Here is a 13959-nt window from a genome sequence, read left to right as displayed (position 1 = left end):
ACCAGTCAGAATGGCTGTCATCAAGAAGGCAAGAGGTAAGTGTTGGTCAAGGGCCAGAATGTGTGCTAGATCCACAAGCTGCTATTGCTTCACATACACTGTGCAAGTAACATGGATGCGAATGTTTAAAGGCTGCGTCAGGGCTCTCCTGGCCTCCTGAGCCTGACATTTGCTTATTCCAGTCAATTACTATAAGAGAGAACCAACTAGAAATATAACTTCATTCTAACAGAAAATAAAATTTTAAAAGAATTTTAAACTGTAACTTTATCACTTGTATCATGTGTTTAAGAGCCCATTTAATCGGGGGGCTATATTAAATACAAATTCTACTACAGATGTATCAACAAACAGTGTCGTGTTTAAGCTGTCACTTTAAATTTCTCTTAACTAGGAGGCAAAAATCAGGCAGAGTCCTTGAACTTCTTTTGCATGCCTTCCAACTGCATAGTTCTGGGCTTATGGTAGCATATGTGCAATCAGATTTTTTGCTTGTTGGTTATTTAAAAGCTTTGGTCTGATAGTGTCACTGAGCACACCTTTCCAAGTGTACTTGAACTACATTTGCCTTATTATTCATTATGTAGTGGCTAAGTAACCATTTAGAGAAGAATACCCAACAGTGGAAATCTAATTTTAACATGCATTACTGATTTGTATTAGGTTTTGATCAAATGCAACTCTGGTCTCTATTAACTCAATGGTTTAAAAGTGGCCTGATTTCCTTAGTTTGCTAATTTTTATTTCCTTGAACTGTTTATGACTGAACATGACTTCAGCTGATTTGCTCTTTGTACTTGCTATCTTGTCATTAAAGAAAAAAAAAATAAGGCTGAAAACCATGAGCTATTAATTCAAATGTGAAGTGTTGACAACGGTAGGGGCCCAGGGCAAGGTGGGCTACTTTGGCAGAAAGATTATTTTGAGTTAAAAGTAATCAAGGGGCACCTGGGTGGCTCAGTTGGTTGGGCAACTGCCTTGGGCTCAGGTCATGATCCCAGGGTCCTGGGATGGAGCCCCACATCTGGCTCCCTGCTCAGTAGGGAGTTTGCTTCTCCCTCTCCCTTTACCTGCTACTCTGCCTGCTTGTGCTCTCTCTCTGTCAAATAAATAAATAAAAATTCTTTAAAAAAAAAAGTAATCAAAACCCAGCAGATGTAGAAAAGCTCTCTGCCCCCCACCCCAACTGCCCAAATTTACTTTGGAAAGGAGAGACTCTACCAGGAAAAGAGAGCTAGAAAGAGAGACTCCCCTTCACCTAAGAACCTTAGCTGCTTTGTTTTTGAAAACATCTTTTTTTTAAGATTTATTTATTTATTTATTTGAGAGAGGGAGAGAACACAAGCAGGGAGGGGCAGAGGGAGAGGGAGAAGCAGATCCCCTCCCTGGGATCAAGCCCCGCCTCGCCTCAGGCTCCCTGCTCAGTGGGAAGCCTGCTTCTCCCTCTCCCTCTGAACTTGTGCTCACTCTCTCTCTGTCAAATAAATAAATAAAATCTTAAAAACAAAACAAAACAAAACCCACCTGTTAATGGTCTTTCTCCCCTTTGTGTCCTCAGTCCCCTATCCCTCTCCTTAGCGCCTGTGAGCTTCATGTTGCCTCACTGTCTTTGCAACTTCTGTCTGTGTGAATTCCCCCATGCATGCCTATTAATTTGATTAAATTTGATTTTCTCCTGTGACTCTGTCTTGTGTCCATTTGATGCTAAGTCCAGCCAGAAGAAGTATAGGTCAGAGGAAGATCTTCCTCCCTGAAACTATCTGAGCATCCAAGGCAAAATGAAGATGCTTTTGGCCTGACTTTAGTAGCGTTAAGATACACAGGAATTTTGAGAATGATTGCTACTCTTTTTTACACAGCTTGTAACTTTGGGTGATTTTTATATGTATACATAACTTTACAACTAGTTTCTCATACTTGCATCAAAGTACACCAGTCAGTAATAATGTCAACATCACATCAAAGAGTAGAGATGGAAGGCTTTCTTCATGATTGGTTAATATATTTTGCTACTCCATGGCTCTTTTCCTCATTGATGGAGATGGCACGATATAAAAATAAGAACCATTAATAAACTTCATATTTGACAGGTTGATCAAAATATTTAACATAATCCATTGATTACAGCTTCTTTAGGATTCATATACTTAAAGGCAAATGCTATAAGAATCTATATAGATTCTAATGGTTGGATCATTAAAGATAATGTTTTGCTGACAATGGTAAGTAGTGTACATTTGCCTCTAATGGGATTAGACCTGAACAACAGTAGTAACTTTCAAATTAGGCATACTATTACAACAGAGTGGTAAGAGACCATTTTCTATTTTCATTTAGCTTTCCCTGCCGAGAAAAAAGTTATATATAGTTCAGGAAAAAAAAAAAAAAAAAATATATATATATATATATATATATATGAACACTATAGTTAACCACTCACAGGTTGGGCTGTCTTGACTTCTCATTGTATGTGTACTGGGTCATGTCACCCTTTCCCATAATCTTAACAGAACTGAATAAAAATCATAATATGACTTGTCTTTAAACCCTAGATAAAATAAATGTTTATATGACTGAATAAAACAAACCCTACAAACTGGATCGGTAACCACATTTACGTCATTTAACTTAAACGTTTGTTGCTTTTTCTGGCAACCAACTTTAAGCTCTGTGATAAAAAGTTGTATGGAGAAAGTGTACAAATTCTGTAGCTAATTTAGGTATAACTGATGCATATATAATTCTTTGAAAATATTTCATTTTAAACTGCATATTTCTAATGTGTCATAAGACTATTGCACTAAATTAATTTTAGTAAGAATTTTTATAGTTAACCTTACATATTTTAAGAAATTTGAATTTGGTCCCATATTAAAATTTTCTACATTGACAATTTTGTTTCTGTTGAAACAAAAAATCTGTTGATTTGAAATCTGAAATTTGAAATTGAAAATCTGTTACCTAGATTCCATAATTAACATTTACCATAGTTGCTTATCACATTCATCTATCCACTAATCCATTTTATTTTTAAATGTACTATAAGATGCAGAGAGCAGAAAAACTCACCCCTAACATTCAATTTTAATCCCTTGTACTCTGCTAAAGTCAAGTCAAGTCCCCTTTGCCGGCACAGGGATATGCAGTTGATATTCAATGGGAAATCAAGCAGTTTGTGCTGTAGGCTAGGCCTCAGCAAACCACAACCCATGTGTTAAATCTGGACTGCTACCTGTGTTACTAAATTTCTTTTGGAATTTAGCCACCCCTATTTACCTACTGACCTATTGTTTATAGCTGCTCTTGTACCTCAAGGATAGAGTTGTAGCAAAATCCATGTAGCTCACAAAGCCTTAAATATTATCTGGCCCTTTTACAGAGTTTGCTCACCCCTATTTTGCTGAACTCTATCTCTGAGTGCCCCTGTGAACTACAGCTGATACATATATATATATATATATATATTTTTTTTTTTTTTTACCAAATTAGAATTTAGATTTCCTCATGTTCAAAACATAGAATGGATGTACTGATGTGAGACTATAACTCTCTACATTTTTTGGGGGGGATTCATCATCCCTATATTTCTTCCTCTTGCTCTTCCCATTAGTGACTCTTTGAACTTCCTTTGCCCCATTTCATGTTTATGGGTAGAGCTGCTTATCCTGGAATTAATTCAACATAGATCCTGGCATACAAACTGAATTTCAAGTTTAATTAAAATATTCTCTGAAACTTCAGGTCAGTTTATCCTTTTCATGAACAAAGACATTCTTCATAGGCACATCTGTAGTCTATCTCAATTTAATGCTAGAATTCTGACCTATGCACAGTAAAGAGAACTGTCACTCTCGCCATGTTAACTACTGTGCAATTATGGAGAAAAGTCAGAATTGTTATATAAGCATACTCACAAATCATCTCTCCCAATTAACATGTTTCTGGAATACCTCTTAGTGCTTAGTATCAAATTTGTAGAACTCTCAATGTAACATTTTTGGGCAAATTTTTATATTTCTATCCCTAAGACTCAATACATTTAGTAAAAAGGGGGTGCTCAAGTCTTGAATAATATGCAAAAGGCATTCTATATTGCAATGAAGAGGGGCACCTGGGTGGCTCAGTCTGTTAAGCATCCACCTTCACCTCAGGTCATGATCCCAGGGTCCTGGGATGGAGCCCCATGTCGGGCTCCAGCGGGGAGCCTGCTTCTCCCTCTCCCTCTTCCCCTCCCCACCCCACTTGTGCTCTCTCTCTCTCAAATAAATAAAATATTCTAAAAAATTGCCATGAAGAGGATCTGTCCCTTAAATACTCATGGTATTAAGAGTGGAATCACAGTCTCAAACTCAATGTGATCCATTCCCTATCATTCATTTGCTCTGACAGAATTTCCACAGAACCTGTCACATTTAGATGTTTTTGCTTGACTGAACAAAACTGTATATAAGGAAGGAAAGGGAGAGAGACATTACAATGGAAGAGAAGAAAATACTATTTATATGTCAACTGTTCACCATATTTACTGTACTAGTCGATGATTACAAAAAAAACTGAGGATCTGACATAGCAATATAATTATGTATCCAGCTCAGTATGGTTTCATTACATTTTCTAAAACTGAGTTTGGGTTAGATGTGAAACACTGTATTTTGCCCATTTAAAATGACTGGAGGTCTAAATAAATAAGTAAATAAATAAAATCTTCGGAGGCCAGCCGAGTTGGTCTGTATATCCCACTGATTACAGGTAAAAACTTTTTCAAGAAAAAGCAACCACTTGAAGAATCTCAGGTGTAAAGTAGAGCAGGTAGATTGAGGATGAAAATGAAAACCTGAATGGAAATTTTTTCTCACCACTTTGCCCTAAAGGAGATTTCAGTCACATGGAACTGCACAACAGTGTAAAAGGCTAGAACTACAAGAGAATTTCATTTTCTAGTCAGAGAAGTCCACAAAAGGTGTGTGTGTGGGGGGGGGTAGCTTAGAGTTGGAGTATGTAGGAGAAGTTCCAGAGAAGAATCTGGAGAAGAGCAACTCTTAAATCCACAGATGAAGCAACATAAGTTCCAGGCTCGTTCTTAAGCTATTAATGAGCAGAACAAACCCAAAGAAGTATAGCAAAGGCTTCAAGAAGTTTCCTGTATCAACAACTGCCTAAGTATTAGACTAGCCTCTGAGTAGCCAATATGGCAGACCCAAAAACCATAAAAGAGTTTGGAAAACTTAACTGATACGGGGACCACCACACACAGAAGGTGACACAGAACTTGCATTCTGAAACTAACTGGGTTCATTTCCAACTGAAAACACAGAAAAGCAACATTCTTCAAAAATTATTATCAAGTCACAGAATCTCACAGCATAGTATTAACAATATCCAAGACACGGTCCAAATTTATATGGTGTTATGAGGTGTAGGAGTCTCAGGAATATGTCCTCGAGACTGAGAAAGCACTTTAAGACTGAAAAATGAAGTAAGCCGCTCCATACCATTTACAGAGTTTCATTCAGGGTAACTTACTGATGGGATATCAGGGCAGAAGGATGTCCCAGGTGGTAGGTAGCTATGTGCTACCCCTATTCTCAAGTCCAGACCTTGATCTCCAGCTTTTATAGAGTGATGAGCATGGTGGTGAGGTCATGGGGTGGTTCTCTAAAATGGTACCTTCTGCACACTGGAGGATCTCTACTGGTCACCCCAAGTGCAGCCTTCTGCATACCACTTTAGGGAAGATGAGAACAAGCCTTCCCACATTCTGGCCACAGTATGCATTAGTTTCCATGGGGCCTGAAACATGTAGCCCCAAGGGAGGTCACCGTGTGGGCATGAACAAGATGGAAGGTCAAAGATGGAGTTAGTGTTATCAGCACTCCTACACTCCATCCCTGACCTCTGTACCACCTTTACTTGTCATTCTTCTGCTATGACCCTAGAGCCAGATATCAACAAATAACTTGGCATCCCTGTGCCACAGCTGCAATAATATAAGACCAAAGAAGATACTTAGAACTCTGGTTCCTCAGTGATTGTGAACTTCAACATAAGGGAAGATACAACAGTAGGGAAGAACAGCAATGCAAGGCTAGGGGTGATGAATGTTTTACAGGCAGTCCGAGTGAGCCAATACCACCCCTGGCTTAGGTATTTTCCCTGGGTGATAATACCATATATTTTGCCCCATAATAGCCTTAAAGGGTATGTCTATAATGTACATATATTGGGGAATAAAAGGTCTCCCGTAACCCAATAAACAAGAGCCTGTAATTTCTTCACCGTTTTAGGGATTGGCAAGGCTTGTAGTTTATGGAACTGCCTCCAGCATCACATTTGTCTTACCTGACCAGATGATGGCCAGGCACTATAGTGATTGAGCTGGCCCTTAGATCTTATCAGTATTTAACTCCCATCCTCATGCCTTTAAGTATGCCTATAATAATGTGACTGCTTCGGACAAGGAGGATAAATCATCACAAGTTAACATAACATCATCTATGTAACGATGAAGCACCATCTCCTCTGGTAATACCCACTTTTCCAAATCTGTAGCTACCACCCCGTGACCAATGGTGGGACTATAAAAATACCCTTGGGGCAACGCCTGAGAGACCTATGGTTTGCCACTCCATGTTAAGGCAAATTGGTCTTGGGATTCACATCCTAATAGAACGCTATAAAAAATGTTAGATAGGTCCAGTATATAACGATGTCTTAATAGATGCCATGATTTTTTCCAACAATAAGACTATACTGGGCACCGTGGCATGGATGGGCTGAGGAACTTTATAGAGTTCCCTATAATCTATTGTCATTGGCCAGGTCCCATTACATTTCTTTATAGTCCAAACTGGACTACTGAAGGAGCTCTGAGCAGGCACAGTTACCCCTGCCTTTTCTAATTCTCCAAAGGTGGCAATAATCTTGTTATGCCCAACAGGTAGCTTACCTTGTTTTAGGGTTATTACTCTCCAGGGAACCAGGAGCTGTATAGGTTCCCACTTTGTGTGACCGCAATGATGAGTTCCACTACTCGGGTACACAACCTGAATTCACCTGTTGTTGTAGTTAGATGCAGATCCTATAAAATATAAAGGCCCAAAATATATTCAGGAATGGGGAAAAATGCAGGGAGGGAGCCTGCTGATCTGTAGTTTGTCTGACTTTGATAATTTGTCCCCCATAAGCATCAGTAGTGTTTATTTCTCCCCAGAATTTCAAGTGGTTTCCATAGGAAGCATGTGTTCAGTGTCTAGTACAGCTAATACAGTCTGTTAGTGCGAGACCCAATAAATGGTTAATTCAACAAGGGGCCTCTGTTTGCCCCCTATTACATGCACGAAAGTGCAACGCTGGCCTAACACCTACTCTCTAAGGAGTAAGGGGGCATATCCACCCCTGAAATTCCTCTGATAGCAGAGGGGCACTCGGTGACCTACTTAGCTTGAGCCTTCCTTTGAGGGAGTGAACTGCTTTCCCTTCGACAACACTTTCCTAGCAAGACCAAATTGGGTTGTTTGTCTATATTTTCTCTCAGGTCCCCGTTAGTAGTATTCGATCTTGCCACAACTGTTTATGAGAGACCTTGATGGGCCCCTTTCTGCCATTTTACTGTCAGTAGGCTCCCTTGTTTTTCCACCCATCTATTCCCTACGACAGATTCGGTTTCACTTGAGTCAGCCACCATGGCTGCTACGCTAGCACAGGGCCAGTTGGCCAGAGGAGCCAGGACAAACGCTAAAGCCCCGTACCATGCCCCTGGGGCCCACTGCCAGATGCAGTCTTTCATGCCAGAGAAAGAGAATTCTTAGTCTGGGCTTCCCAAATGCTGAGCACAAATGGCCTTCATTCCCAGTCCACATGTAATCTCCTACAGTGTTTCCATAGGAAAACTGGCCTGCCCAGAGGTCCAGTGCAGTGGAAGGGAGGAAACATCCCCCTGCCAGAGCAGATTAGCCTAATGCTAACATTTATCCAATCAAAACAGCCAAGTATCAGGGACGCCCACCCTTGCCTGTGGCACAGAAGCCCTGCTGCAAGGCCCATCAAGCAGTGACTGAGGCCATCTTTGACATCTCAAACTCATTTAACAGAACACCATCTCCCCCCACCATCCCACAGTCACAATACCCAAGCTACCACTCCTTCTAGGCCCCTTTGCTCAAAGCGGCTGGTTAGTTCCACCAATTCAGTGGCAGAATCCTCCCTCATAATCATTTTCTGACCAGTGGGAGCCCCTTGTCTATCATCCACAGGCTCACACGTGGTCTGGGTCTTCGTCCGAACTAAAGGGCATGCCTGTAAGTAAGTCATTTTGCTCCCCCCGGGACAATGTCTTCTCCATCAGAGGAGGCACCATCCCAGGGATCCCATGCCCCAGGGGACCATCTCCTTTGAAATAGAACAGCTCTCACATCCACAATCTGTAGGTTTTCCTCCTGCTATTGGATTCTCCTGGACACAGTGTTTACGTCAGAGGACCATTACGCTCCCACAATCCCCTCTCCCAATCCAACGCTTCTGGAGTCCACTCCAATGCTCTCCCCATTCACAACTCCCCTTCCAGTGTCTTGCAGCGCACAGATCAATGGACAAGCCACCACAACAGTTTGTTCACTTTCCCTTCTCCATCTCCCTTTCCCCCCAGTTTCACATGGAATATCTAACAATATCTTGGGTGTTTTCAGGTTGTCCCTGTACTTGCGCACTGGTCTGAAACACTCAAAAAACCTTGCCAACTCCCCACGTGTTGGGAGCTGGCCAGCTTGGGATTTCCCCCACAACAACCAGCCTTCCTTCCCCTCCAGGGACAACGAGCCTTACCCCAGGAGGGCTCCTTTACCCATGCTTGTTTCATTTTCAGTTTCCTTGCTGGCTTGCCAATTGTTAGAAGGTAGAGCAGGGTCAGTAAAATATCCTTCAGACCAAGAAGGCCCTTTGTGACCAAAAACGAAGCAAGCTACTCAGCAAGCCACTCCATACCGTTTACAGAGTTTTAATAATAATAATATAATAATCTGTTTTGAATCTTTGATTATCTTTGATAATCCCAGTGTCTGTGTCATCTCACAGCTGGCATCTGTCGATGGTCTTTCCCTAAAGACAAGCCTTACAACATTCTGGGCAGAGCATACATCAACCTCCACGGGGCCTAAAACAAATAGCCCCGAGGGAGGTCACTGCAAGGGCATGAACAAGATGTGGCGTCAGTGCTGTCCGTGCACTACACTTGGCATGCAAAGAACTAGGAAAATCTAATAAAATTTAAAGGGAAAGACCATCGACAGATGCCAGCTGTGAGATGACACAGACACTGGGATTATCAAAGATTCAAAACAGATTATGATAACCATGTTCATTGTTCCATGAGGTAACGGTGAACATACTTGAGATGAAAATAAAGATATACAGTATCAGTAGAAAAATTCAAACTCTAAAAAAGAGTTTCATGGCAATTTTAGAACTGAAAAACATGTGAAATTTAAAAAAAATCATTGAATGTGCTCAAGAGCAGATAAGAGATAAAGATGACAGAGGAAAGGGAGAATTTAAAGACAATAATAGAAATTATATAACCTGAAGAACAGAAAAGCAATGGGGAAAAAGACAACTCAAGGATCTGTAGAACAATAAAATAATTGTGAATGTGTTTGTGTTGACATTTTTTTTTTTTAAGATTTTATTGATTTATTTGAGAGAGAGAATGAGATAGAGAGAGGGAGCATGAGAGGGGGGAGGGTCAGAGGGAGAAGCAGACTCCCCGCTGAGCAGGGAGCCCGATGCGGGACTAGATCCCAGACGCTGAGATCATGACCTGAGCCAAAGGCAGATGCTTAACTGACTGAGCCACCGAGGGACCCATGTTGACATTTCATAGAACACCTGGTTTCAGGGAGTGGCTTACTGCCAAGTAAGCCAACTGAACTAGACTTCTAATTGAGTTTTTTAACCTTTGAAATTATCTTTTTATAAAACTTTTACAAGACTACTATATAATATTGTTCTTTAACAATCTTCACCTCAATTTACATTCTTTCATTAATGTAGTCATTGATTCGAGAATATTCATTGAGTACATTCTGCCAGAATTAATGTGATGTTATATTACATATATACAGGTATAGCTTGAAAAACAGGGTATGTGATCATCCCTCATTATAGGAAGGACCTTCTGTCAACTTAAAATTGAAAGGAAGCCTGGGGAAATACAGAATTCCCAATAACAAATGTTCAAACTTAGGTTGGCTTTGGCAGCAAGAGTGTAAAAAATATCCAAGTGTCAGGTAACTAGTTGGATCATATAACCATTTGAATAACTCATGTAATTGGAATGAACTTTATACAAATATGTGAGGTCAAATATTTATTTAAATAATTTATTATTGAGGGAGCCAGTACAATGGTGAGATTAATTTAAAAGTGAAATTGAGGAGCTATGCAGAAGTAATATAAAAAGGAATGTATAAAATTGCTAGATTATATACACAATTGGTTATTAACTCACAAGGTTATAACCTGTAACTTCTGGGTTATCATTTCTACCAAATATTTGCACCTATACCAAATGAAAATCCATAATTTAACATGTAACATCATCATGTCTGGGAACATTAACCAATAGTAAACAGTAACTCAAACACAGTTTACTCTCCTAAATAACCTTCAGGTGGACCTGTGACTCAATGATACTGAAAGGACATTAACCACCCCCGTAACTTTTTTTCTCTAGTATTGGATAAACACACACACACACACACACACACCAGATAAAATGTATGCCAAATATCTTGCAAACCTTTAAGGCATGAATTGAAGTAAGTAGAAATGTGAAGCTATTTAATTTATATGAAAATGGGGTGTTTATAAACACAAAACCCATATGTGGTAGGCAGAATTCTAATATGGACTCTGCAATTGCCCCTCTCCCTGTGTGTATACATGCTCTGTATAATCCCTTCCTTTTGAGTGTGTGTAGGATTTGTAAATACGATGAGATTTCTCTCCTTGATTACCTGGTATCACAAAGGAGAAGAGATTTTGCATATGTAATCAAGGTTCTCAATACACTGTCTTTGAGTTAATCAAAAGTGAGATTATCCTGGCTGAGCTTGACTTAATCAAGAACATCTTTTCAAAGAGGATTCAGGTCTTTCCTGAAGAGAGGCATTTAGAGCAAGAGACTCAAATGAAATTCTTCTGCTGGTCTTAAAGAAGCAAATGCCATGTTGTGAGCTGATTATGGAGATGGCCATATGGTAAAGAGTCGAGGGCAATCTCCAGCAGCTGAGAGTGGCCCCCCGGCTGACAGCAAGAAAATGGGGACTCTGTCCTCCAACCACATGGAACCAAATTCTGCCAACAGCTTGAGTAAGTCTGGAAATGGATTCCTCCTTAGTCGTGTTTCCAGATGAGACTGCATTCCTGACAACACTTTGATTTCAGTCTTGTGAAATCCTGAGCAGAGGACCCGGTTAAGATATATCTGTACACCTGACCCACATAAAACTGTGAACTAATATATATATGTTGTTTTAACTGGTAAATTTGTGGTGAGTTGTTACACAGCAATAGAAAACTAATATACAAGCTAATAAATTCTAAGGCTGATGTCTTCTCCATAAAGCCAATTACTTTTATAACTATACCAGGGTAGTGTATTTCAACATATAACAAAATAAATACATTCCAACAAGTGATTTCTTAGCATTTTCAAATATCTGCTAAAATTATGAGTCATCCAGAGCATCAGATTATTCTTTCATCTTGATGTTTTCAATGAATTATACTCTAAATTTAACCCTGGCTTAAATTTTTTTTTAAAGATTTTATTTATTTATTTAATTGACAGAGAGAGAGAGACAGCAAGAGAGGGAACACAAGCAGGGGGAGTGGGAGAGGGAGAAGCAGGCTTCCCGCTGAGCAGGGAGCCCGATGCGGGACTCGATCCCAGGACCCTGGGATCATGACCTGAGCTGAAGGCAGACGCTTAACGACCAAGCCACCCAGGTGCCCCATCCCTGGCTTAAACTTTTAACCAAATAATTTTATTCTGACATATAGAAGAAAGAAAAATGTATTTCAGTTTGTACTTGAGTTATGAAGGGAATAAGGTAACTCCCGAGGAAGATTTTTTTTTTTTTTTTTTTAATGACAACTGCTATGAGTTGAGTTCTGTGGAAAGAAGACCCTGAGATGAAGTTTACCAGGTAGGAGTTTAGTGTGGAGTACCTTTAGACCAACACACGTGGAAGGAAAGGGAAGGAAGCAGGATTGGACAGACAGAAGTTAGGCTGCAAAGCAGTCCCAAAGACAGTTTTTTGTTTGTTTGTTTGTTTTTAAGATTGTATTTATTCACTTTTGAGAGAGAGCATGAGCAGGGGGAGGAGCAGAGGGAGAGGGACAAGCAGACTCTGGCTGAGCACAAAGCTGGAGCGGGGCTCGATCCCACAACCCCGAGATCATGACCTGAGATGAAACCAAGAGTCAGATGCTCAACCGACCGAGCCCTCCAGGAGCCCCCCAAAGACACCAAGCCATGAGTATGTATGCTGCTAGAATATACCTTTAGAGTTGTCTAGAGTAGGGCTGATACAGCCAGGAATTTACACACCTGTACTGACCTGATCTTTAATGTAGATCCGTCTGGAAAGGGATGCAACCTTAGAGGATATGGCTCTCTGCAGTTAAGGCAAATCTGTAAGGAACTGACAGGCAAAGGCATGTTTTGCACAGCACTTTCAGCAACTAAGGCATTAAGTCCAACATTGAAGAGGCATCTGGGTGCACATCACAATGTTCCTCACATCTACCCTATTCAGACATAAGCTTCTACTAGTTTTATGTCAGTAACTGTTTCTGAATGTATCCACTACCTCTACCTCCCACAATGTAATTTGTCAAAAAATACTTTATATGATGTTAGGTTAGGAACTGTATCCTACCCTTTATTCTTATATGCTGATACTGATTTCTGAAATGCGTATCAGAGATATCCCTTATAATAACAGAATGTAGTAGGCCTATTAGAGATAGTATTTATCTTGGGACAAAGAAAATGCCATGCCAAAGATCAATGATTCAACACTTTTAGGTCGGCCTTTTAAATTGCCAATGTCTGGTATCTAGGATCAAAAAAATGTAATCACAAAACTGATTATCTTAGCTTGCACTTCAGAATCCAGAAAGAAAAAAAAAAAAAGTACATGAATTGAGACTGTAGCTATTCATGCCTTTTGACATTTATTTCAAATGTCAAAAATTATCTTTCTTCATATTATCACTGCTTCTAATCATTTCCAGTCAAAATAATCAAGTAAGCAAGGCTATTGATAAATCGGATTTTCAGTGAAATTGATTGTGCAGTATGCTTTACATGCATGGCAACTTGGTGAATAGCAGCTGAAAAGCAGATAATCCGTAGAATTTCATGTCAATATTTACACTTTAAAGAGCAGGATCTCAACATTCCCTGACAGTTTTTCAGACTGTGATTTTTCTTCTGTCTATTAAAATGTATCAGAAGTGACTTTAGTTTCGATGTCACTTTTGAACATCTCAGAAAGTTTTAACTACTGGCATTTTATGCCATTGCCATCTTTTAAATAAGAATTAGAAAATAAAATTATTGATCTGAATACAAACACAGTGTACCTCTATTATTATGTTCTTTGTCCTTTAAAAATTGGCTTATAATTGTAACTTTGAATCCCCTGTTCCCTATAATGATCTTAATATTCATTGATTTTATCCTTTAAATGTATATATTTATTTAAAAATATGTATGGAAAAACCACCAAGTAAAAAAAACAAACCCACATTACCAAGCAAAAATAAACAAACCCACTCACGGGTTCTGGAAACAGTAAAATATCTTTTTATCTTGTTTAGTTTTATTTATTAGCCCATTTTATAACTGACAAGGACTGTTAATATAGGGCTGGCATTTCAGTCCCCTGTTGCATT

Source organism: Mirounga leonina, unplaced genomic scaffold (genome assembly GCF_011800145.1).
Source record: "Mirounga leonina isolate KUSES-001 unplaced genomic scaffold, KU_Mleo_1.0 Mir_101609, whole genome shotgun sequence".
Taxonomy (NCBI): domain Eukaryota; kingdom Metazoa; phylum Chordata; class Mammalia; order Carnivora; family Phocidae; genus Mirounga; species Mirounga leonina.
The sequence above is the reverse complement of the archived record's forward strand: the minus strand, read 5'-3'. Positions refer to the sequence as shown.